The sequence below is a fragment of the Raphanus sativus genome, unplaced genomic scaffold (assembly GCF_000801105.2).
Source record: "Raphanus sativus cultivar WK10039 unplaced genomic scaffold, ASM80110v3 Scaffold0429, whole genome shotgun sequence".
NCBI classification, from domain to species: domain Eukaryota; kingdom Viridiplantae; phylum Streptophyta; class Magnoliopsida; order Brassicales; family Brassicaceae; genus Raphanus; species Raphanus sativus.
Genome location: NW_026615748.1, coordinates 28,960 through 39,346, shown reverse-complemented (window position 1 = coordinate 39,346; position 10,387 = coordinate 28,960). Strand labels below are relative to the sequence as shown.

At 30.7% G+C, this 10,387-nt stretch overlaps 2 pseudogenes; one reads left to right on the top strand and one right to left on the bottom strand.

The window, feature by feature from the left end:
• The first annotated feature begins 624 nt into the window (after positions 1-624).
• Positions 625-3,450, top strand: LOC130502188 (E3 ubiquitin-protein ligase CSU1-like; annotated as a pseudogene).
• A 359-nt stretch (positions 3,451-3,809) lies between these two features.
• LOC130502189 (equilibrative nucleotide transporter 7-like) lies at positions 3,810-8,080 on the bottom strand (annotated as a pseudogene).
• Between the last annotated feature and the right edge of the window lie 2,307 nt (positions 8,081-10,387).

Below are 10,387 nucleotides of genomic sequence, written 5' to 3'. Positions count from 1 at the left end.
ATATTAACTTGAATTTATGTTGTGAAATGAGTTTTTAAATATTAAAAAAAATCTCACACAATGTATACAAAAGCAATCATAAATGAATTTTTTATACTTTATTAAATTAAAATATCAAACAAATAACAACTAATGCTAATAGCATAATCAAGATGAAGAGAACAAAACTAGATGCCAATTGGTGTCAGAATGTATAGCGGTGAGAAAGAATTTACATGCTAGAGGATTTATAGGGGATATATGTTGTGACAGATGTGGTGCTCCGGAAGAATCAATAAACCATGTATATTTTTTGAATGCCCTACGGCACTCCAAGTTTGGGCTTTATCCCAAATACCATCTAATCCAACTATTTTCCCACTGAGTCTTTATACACAAATATGAATCATCGTTTTGGAGAGTTTTACCAAAAATGGATGATCATCATTTTGCATGGATCTTATGGTATATCTGGAAAGGAAGAAACAACAAGGCGTTCAGTAATTTGGATATCGATCACTGCGAAACACTTAAAATAACAGTAATAGAAGCAAAATTTGGGAAGATGCACAGTTGATATCTAGCCCGGTGATAGATCAGCAGATTCCGGACTGCCGTCTATACCAGGACAGTGGTGTTTCATAGATGGTTTCTTGGAAGGACAAGGATGTTTCTGGTCAAGGGTGGTACAACACACTTCAAGGATTTGCAGGCCTAATGGGGTAAGAAATGTCCGAGCTTCTCTATCTCCTCTTCACTCTGAGGTGGAAGCTTCAATTTTGGCAATGGAGTGTATGCGGAATTGCATCAGTTTAGGGCTACGTTTGCCACAAACTGTTCTCAATTGGTGAGATGGTGTCAGAACCGGAGAATGGCCTACTTTTGCATCTTATTTGGAAGATATCAAGACCTTGCAAGACAACTTTCACATCTCAGAAATCATTTATGTATCACGCACACACAATCTGAAGGCTGATGGACTAGCACGAAGAGCTAGGAACCAAGCGTATTTTGTTGTGCACATGGATGAAGAGCCACCAACATGGTTTACAGAGTTTATATGAAATCTGTAATAATCGATGATAAAAATAAAAAAAAAAAGAAAACAACACTAGATAAAATGAATTAACTTGTAAATATGCTTTTGCTTTCCAAGGTCTTTTTTTGAATATTTGCACTCAATGCCTACAACTTTTACCATATTTGCATTTTTCTACTTTATTTCCTCCCAATTTTTTTCCCTTCTTCATCACTCTTTCCCCATAATATTATGTATTTTCCTAATTACTACATTCTTTTTATTTCAGCCAATTCACTCTTTTTGAAATAACATAGTTTGAGGGAGGTGAAAATAAATAGTCCCGACTACAAACCGTTAGATAGGTTTAAGCAAACCATTGACAACCGTTAAGATTATATTGGACGGTGAAGGATGCGGTTGTATAAACACTTTAAATGAGTGCGAAACACAGGAAAATCTAAAAATATGTTTCCAATCTGAAAAACCAAACTTGGTGTTCCCAATCTTCAGGGTTTGCGATTGGATCCTTAATATTCTCTCTCACACCTGATTCCTCTTCTACCCATTCAGCATCGAAGATGCCGCAAGACACTCGAAGAACAACAACGATCTCGCGTACTTCACGTACGACGAGAAGAAGAAGCTAGGGTACGGAACCCAGAGGGAGAGATTGGGGAAAGACTCGATCAAGCCCTTCGATGCCTGTTCCCTCGCTTGAAACCCTTCATCGATCCCATGTGTTGCCACAAGGGTCATGTCTTCTGCAGAGAGTGTATCCTCGAATGCTTCCTCGCCCAGAAGAAAGACATCCAGAGGTATATATATATATAAACTCATCCTCCTTCCATTCCCACCTTCTGGGTCTCTCTTAAAGTCTTAAAGTTACCTTCTTTGATAGTTATATGCTGTTCTGATTCCTGAGTGACTGCTGTTTAGTTAGGTATCCACCTTCAATTTCAGCTTCTGGGTCTTCTCTTAGTGTTACAAAGTTAACTTCTTTATTGGGTCATATGTTTCCTGTTTATAGATTTAAGATGTAGATAGAGTTGTTGTGGAATACCATTATCATTCTCGGTTCTGATGCCTAAGTGACTGGTATGGAGTTGGATTATTGATTATTTTGAAGGAGACACTCTTGGTTTAGTTAGGTCTTAAGTCATTGTTCATCCCTCATAAGTCATAATGGTTTGACACTTAAAGTAGTTAAGTGTGATGTGCTTCTAATGTGACCTCAACTATAGCTCAATGAGTTCTGGTCTTGTTGTTGTTGCTACTCCCCATAGTAATTATTTTTGTTTTGCTGGAGTTGTTTACCGACTGGACTAGCAAAGAAAAACAGGATACGGAACTCTTATGATTTTGTTGGAGATGCTTGTGACGTTTCAATTTTGGGTTAGATGACTTATTGTTGGTTGCATATAGTTTTGTTTATGCTTGTCTATGGTAGAAAGGTGCTTAGAGTTGACCCTTCTAACTTGTATATTTGTTGCGACATTTTGTGATACTATGTGAATGGGTCTCTTGAAGAGCTATCATGTGTGATATGTCTTTGCACTGTATGCTAATATCTTGAGAGAAGTGATACTAACATGTAGATTTTTTCTCAGGAGGCTTGCTGCCCATGCTTCTCAAAAGAATCAAGATAAGGACGAAGAAGAAGAGAGGCTTATGTTACAAAAGGCTAGAGAGCTCGACGAATTTGATCAGCAAAACCATGGTGCTTTGCCTCGGTACAGTGACAAGAGCCAAAGCCAAGACAAGAATGGTTTCCATGGGCGAACAGTGTAAAGGCGACTTCTTTTGAAGAGGAAGCGCTTCGGACGATGAAAGCCTTCTGGCTTCCATCGGCTACACCTGGAGCTTCAGTTAGAGTAGAAGCTCCGGAAACTCATACGGTCTGTCCAGAGGGCAAAGAGAAGCTCAAGCTTAAGAACCTATTTGCTATCCGTTTCACGGAAGATAACAGCGAAGAGGAAGAGAAGAAGGCTAAATCGTCGTCTTCAAGCTCTTATGACAAAACCTACATTTGCCCGAGCTGCAAAGTCACTCTCACCAACACGATGTCTCTTGTGGCACTTAGCTCATGCGGACATGTTTTCTGCAAGAAGTGCGGTGAGAAGTTTATGCCTGTGGACAAAGTCTGTCTTGTGTGTGACAAACCTTGCAAGGACAGGAACTTGGTTGGGTTGAAGAAAGGAGGCACTGGTTTTGCCGAGCATGACGATCATCTTGAGGCTAAAGAGTACAAGCATTTGGGTAGTGGCTCTGGTTTAGGGATGGTGAGGATGGGTAAGACATGATGATTGTGGAAAGCGCATCAAGTGTTTGAGTTAAAGTTGTATACAACTAAGAGACTGTTTTCCCTATTTGGCCTTTCGTTCTTGTTCTTTTCATCGGATCTGTATTTGCACTTCTACTCCCTCAATACACATGTGTCTTTTCAAGGATTATTCATGTTGTTGAATTCTACAATTTGCTTATATAAAATTGAGATATGCCCTTTGAGGTGTACAAAATGTTGGACATGATCTCAAACAAAAAGACAGCTTGTAACAAAACAACAATCACATTTTCAAAAGCAGCTGTACAAAACAAATGTATTATTTGTTTCAAATCTCTTGTACGTGGTTGAGACGTTTAGCAAGTCATAGGATAGCAGTTCCTTTAGGATGCTAGAAAAGGAAAACTGCTCTCAAATAATTTATACAATTATTATTTGCTAGGATTTTAAAAAAGAAAATTACTATTAAATAATTAAATAATTTTAAAACATATGTCATAATATTAAATTTTATTGACATGTGTCGAAATCAACAATGCTTTTGAGAATTGACTGAAATAAAACATGATACTAAAACGAGATTTTGCTGCCAATAAGCCAAAGCCAGGAAAGACAAGCTCCTGCAAAAATCCCGCATAGCATTGAAGCTACAAGCATGTTCCCCAAAGAACTGGATTCTGATGCCTATCAATCACACATTTATAAATTTTATTATAAACTTTGTTTTCTAACTTTATAAATATACAGAAAATCATCAATTAGAAAAAGTAAACATCTTACATTATAGATTTTCTTGGATGGACCAGTGAGAGTGCATACGGTTAGATAACCATTGGTTATTCCAAGAAATGATGTTAGGAAGATCATCCAACCCTGATCAGCATACTTAGCCGTGAAATAGAATGCAGGCACGAGCAAAATACGAGCAAGCGCACAAATTGTTATCCATGTCCCTGATTCCATCTTAAGTGGCTTGATCAGGGTAGTGTATCTCGAGAGAGCATCACATACATTGAAGCATGTAATGAGGACAAGAGGGTACCTGCAATCAGTTTTTTTTTCACGTCAACATGAAATAAATATGAAAATTACACTTGAGGAATATATTCGTATTGAAAACATATAAATTAACAAACCAAGAATTTAGCTCATGCTTTCCCGTGTTTTCATACAGGAATCCTGGAAATATGGACAGTGTCAATGCATACGTCAAGAACAAGCTGATCAATTTGTAAATGTTCTCATGGGCCAGCTCTAAATTGCCAGCTGGCAGGACTCCTGATTCTTGAGCGGTTTCCAGCTCGTTTGATACGGAGTGTGCCTGATAATTTTGCACAATGGAGAGCTTCGGGAACATTAACGCGTATATGACTACACAGAGTAACTCAATCAATGAAGATATCGCCAAGAATAATACTGGATTCATCAGGAAAAAAAGTTGTGAGATTTATCACACATATAGAAATGTGTAGTGTAATTCAAATAATATAAAGGCTTACTTGCGCCTTTCCTTAGGCCATCCCGAGAATTTTTGAAAGACCGCTTTGGTAAAGAGGCTCAAACCAGAAGTTATCGCTCCTGCTACACCAAGACCCGCTGCAAACGGCTGAATCAAATCACCGCTTATGCAGGAAAGATCCCCCATCATGGCACCTTCCACGAGCGCGTTCGCAACCCCAAAAGTTGCGGCTATAAAGCACAAAAGGAGGAAGGGGAATAATCCACCCTTTCCTTTGCTAACCAAGTCCACCTATCACAATATAATTGTTAAGAGAAATACCAAACGATAGTTTTAAAAATGTTTTTATCACAAAATAACCGTAAACATTGTTATTGGTTTATGTATTTTAGTGGATTTGAAAATCCAAACCAAATCTACTGTTATTGGTTCTGTGATTTTAAAATTCATATTCAAATCTACTGTTATTGGTTCATTGATTTTAAAATAGATTTTAAAATCAAGTGTTATTCAATAGTATGAATTTATTTAAAGATTTGATTTATAATTGGAATTGAGTGGATTTGTAAATGTTTTTAAGGTAAAAATACAAAAGAGCAAATATTGAACTCGTACATGTTATTTTGACTTGGATTTTAATGTTTGGACAAGTTTTCCTATCTTGTATGTTTAGTCAATATCTCGTATCTTATTTATCATTATTTTTTTCTCTGGATACCAAACACATCTTCACCTTCTTCGTTTTGCAGTCACCAGCGATTGATTATGAATACCTTCTCAATCCTCAGACATGGTTCTTACCTTTCATTCTTTTTAATTGGTTGTTAGGGCTTAAATCGTTCTTCTAATATTAGCATTTTTTGTATGGTTACTTATGCCCTTACTTGTCAGACATTATGTAATGGTAATTGAATTTTTTTTTCTGTATAATTTTGAAACTTTTGATTGAATTATCTGTTTTACTGCATATTTCAAAGTTTTGAGCATTTGCCCTCTTATACGTAAGTGTCACCTTACCACACTAACTAACGAACACTTGTTCTGAACAATTTCTCCAGACCCCATCATAATGGTAAATCTATTTCATTGATTTATAACAATTCACCTGTTTGATTTTGAAATTCATATGAATTATTCTTAAATCCATTTGTTTGATTTACAAATCATGGATTTATCAAATATTTCTAAAATCTAAAAATATTTGTAAATCCATTAAAATACTAGAACCAATAACCCCCACTAAATAGGTTTCATTAGAAAAAAAAACATCTTTACCTTTAGAATTAACTAATCTAAATTTATGGTTTATATTTTAGGGAAGGTGGGTTTAGGGTTTGGGGGTTAAGGTTTATAATTTAAGGTATACTATATGTCTAAAGTTAAAATAATATTTTCAGAAAAATAAAATTTTAGAAAAAATAATTAAAACAATAATGCTACAGTTATTATAACTAAATTGAAATTTTATAACTAAATTGAAATTTTATAACTATTCCATCTAATTGATTAGAGAGGAAGTGACTTATTTCACAACAGAATCTCATACAGTTGAAACTCTATAAAATAATAATGCTACAGTTATTATATTTTATTAGTTTATAAAATTCTTAATTTATAAACAATTCATTTTTTAGGTTCACATATATTAAAATGTAATTTTACATAAAATAAGAAGAATAACTATTTTACATGTATGTAAAGATCAAAATTTATAGTATTAAAAGAAAACAACTAAAATATTTTATTATATATTATAAAATAATTAAAAAACAAAAATATATTAAAATATAAATCGATCAAAATATTGCTCATTTAATCATCTAATCCGATCATATTTTTTTTATTACAACTAACTTTAAACTAAATAATCAGTTAAAATATAAAATTATGATTTTTAATTTATCAAACTAAATTAGATGAACTGATATCTTTTTTTTTGTTTCTTCTTTTTTTTTCAAAATGACATATACCAAATTTTATAAAATATTTACTTACAAATCTAAGACAAAGAAAACTAAACTAAACATAGTTTTAAAGTATTATATTTTTACCCATTTAGACCCAAAACAATTGTTCGGAAGAATACCTCAATTCTATATACACCAAAATAAGTAAAATAAAAAACCGTCTGATTTTATACATAAATTATATGTATAAAACGAGAAAATATATTACTATTTAAATAATTATTTATTATATATAAGATAAATAAATATAATAATTTTTAACTAATTATTATAGTTTAATTATTTTATAAATAATTATATTTGTGAATGAGTACAAAAGAATCACATTTGAAATATTTTAGATTGATGGTTTATATGAAATTAGAAGAGTATGTTAACAAGTTTATATTAATAAGGAATATATGACAAGAGTCACTTACCGTTATTAGGAAAATGGTGCCGATGACGAAGAGGCAATAACCAGCCAATATTCTCCTTTGGTTTTTGCTTTTCTTGCCCTTAGTAACCAATGTAAATATGGTTCCCAGAACGAAAGGCTGGTATACCAAAGCAAGTACCCGAGCAGGATGATAGTTCTGCACATGTAAAAATGATAAAAGAACCCTTTATATGAAAATAAGCAAGTAATAAGTTAAGAAGAAAAAAACCACTTGTTGAGAATTGTATGATATTTCTAAATTGAATATGATTATAGATACGGAATGATTTGCTATATATCACATATTTATTGCATCATCATATTTAACGTTCCTATTATACATAATTCACATTTATTAAAACTAATATTATCTCTCATGCATTGGTAAATGATATTGTCATTGATTGATTGTTTTCATATGTCAACTTTAATTTGCATAGTTAGATATTTCGATTTTTTCCTATGTGTCCATAAATTATTTTGAAGAACACAACTGAATTACTGAGCGATCTGTATTTCCTCTTCATCAAGAGAGAATCAGGCCAATGTTCTGATCCTTCTCCTTAATTGATTTTAACCGAAAACTTTAATTCAAAAAAATAACACAAACTGAATTATATATACAGAAAAGAATGATATAAAATGCCTCTTACAGGAAGAGAAAAATATCTTACGGTAAATTTCTCAAAAAGATCCTCAGAGAAAAGAATGATACATCTTTGGTTTTTTTAAGTTTTACAGAAAATAGTTATACATCTTTTCTTTTGCAAAAGCTAAAAGATTGACTTACAGGAAAAATCTCGTAGTAGTAGTCAGAAATTGTGAGGATGGTGTTCCATGGAAAGAGTTGGCCAATTCCTAAAAGGCAACACTGGAATTTTGCCTTCAACTTGCTCATCTTGATGAGTGAAAAGAAAGATTGTTTGATGGAGATGAGAGAAAGAGTGTGTTTTAAGAACAGATGGTTGAGTGACTTGAGTCTTTTATATGTAGAGAAAAAAAAAGATTATGCTAAATGTTTAATTATTTACTAGACTTTTGATCCGTGCCCCCATGCGGATTTTCTTTTTGGGTTTGCAATGTTTGATGTTTATTATATTTTATATAAATGTGATGTTGTTAATAATTGTTGTTAATAATATATTCTATGCTCATCTAAAACATATTTTGCGATGGCTTGTTGGCCGATATTGGACAGTTGCTAAATCGAATAGGTTTCAATCACTCGCCATTTTGAAGTGGTAGTTTTCATTGAACACTTAAAATGTTATTCTTTTTGCATGAAGCATATATTTTTTTCACCCTAAAAATATGTTTTTGTATTTATTTTTGATAAACATAAAACCTATAAGAATATATTTGATTTTTCAAAAATTACATATTCTTCGGCAAGAACCAATTGAAGAGTTTTTCCTACCGAATGAGGTGTTTTGTTGCCAGAAATGAAGCAATTTGACTTGAGATCACTATTTACTCTTAAATGGATTCACGTTTTGAGAGGTGTGAAACTTGCATTGCTCAACATTTTTTTTGGTTTTGATCTAGATGTGAATGTTGTTCTTCAACGTAGAATGAATGGTATATATAGTTCTATAAGTGAGATATCGATGGTAGTAAAATCTAAACTAATTATTTGAAAACTTGATTTGCAAGTCGTGTAGATAAGGAATATACCAAAAGTTCGGAATATTTTGTAAATATTTTATGTTTAAATTTTATCGCATAATGATAAGTATTTAAAGTTTGGAATATACAAAGATATTGTAATCAATTGATCCTATAAATCAGTGATTAGCAAGTATTTTTTTATAAATGTGATACCTCTAATTTAGGGGTTTGTTATGTTAAGTTATTAAGATAGTTAAAAATTTAGGAATAGTGAGTTGATATATTCGACTTAGTTGATATATTGTTTTAATGATAGGTGCAACGAAATCATTAGAAAATCTTTAAAACATAGATTTTATGTTTAAAATATTAAATTAAAATAAGTATTAAATCCTATTGATCGATAAAACATTAGTCAACCCGAATGATTTTAATTTTATCTAATTCATCTAATCTATTAAAATAAAGTCCTAACTTTTATCTACTTAAAAAGTGTTCATTTAAGTTTTAGACCTATTCCATTTTACTATAATTATTAGCCATATTCAAATCATATTTATATATTTAATTATTATTATTAACTGATATTAAGATAATTGTTTAAAAAACTAATCAAACTGACTTCCACGGTTCACGTACAATAATAGATGCTACATCTACTTTTTATTTTAACCATATTTCTAATCATTTCATATTTTTATTTGTGCTTACTTAATATAAAACTTATTTTAATTGTTGTATAAAAAAACTTTATTTTTATTAGATAGGTTCTACACATATATTATTTTCAGTATTTTATCATCTGAACACCATATATAATAAGATGTAATATGTTGAACCATATAGAATAACGTTTCATATTTTTAATGCATATATAATCAATTAATTTAGTATCCTATTTTTATCTAACATTAATAAGTCATGGTAATATGATCTCTTAAAAAACTATTTAATATGAAATATTTGATTGTTTAAATTAGATATAAACAAACTATACTTTTTTTTTAATTATAACAAAACTGTTGAGAAATAATCTAACGAAATCTTACTTAAAATTTTAAATATTTTTCTAAAACAACATATTAATTAATTTTGTAATTAGTAATATAATATTTTATAAAACAAATTTTACTAAAGTTTTATCATAAAACAAGAAAATAAAAATTTATACAATTTTTATAAATTTTATAATTATATTCTGTATTATATAAAAATAGAAGTGCTATATGAATTAATGATAAAATTATATTAAATAGGTAAATTAACAAATTTTATTTTAAATTGTTTAATTTAAATAAATTATCACTCACCATTAAAATGGGTTAAATTAATTCATAAACTAAATAAAATCTTTATACAAAAAAAAATTATTAACATAGGTTAAATTTTTATACCTACAACCATATATTATCTTTTTATTCATTTTAAAACTCTCAACAATATATTATTTAAAATGTTTATATACAAAAATATAATATTATATACTAACATTTAGTTCATATACTATTTACAAAACTGTGAAATTTCAGTAATTCATTAAAAATATTAATGACAATCAAATTTTAATTATAAATTTATTTATTTTTATTTTAATTATAACAAAATCTGTTAATAAAAATTTACAAAATATTACCAAAAATTCAGATATTTGTTT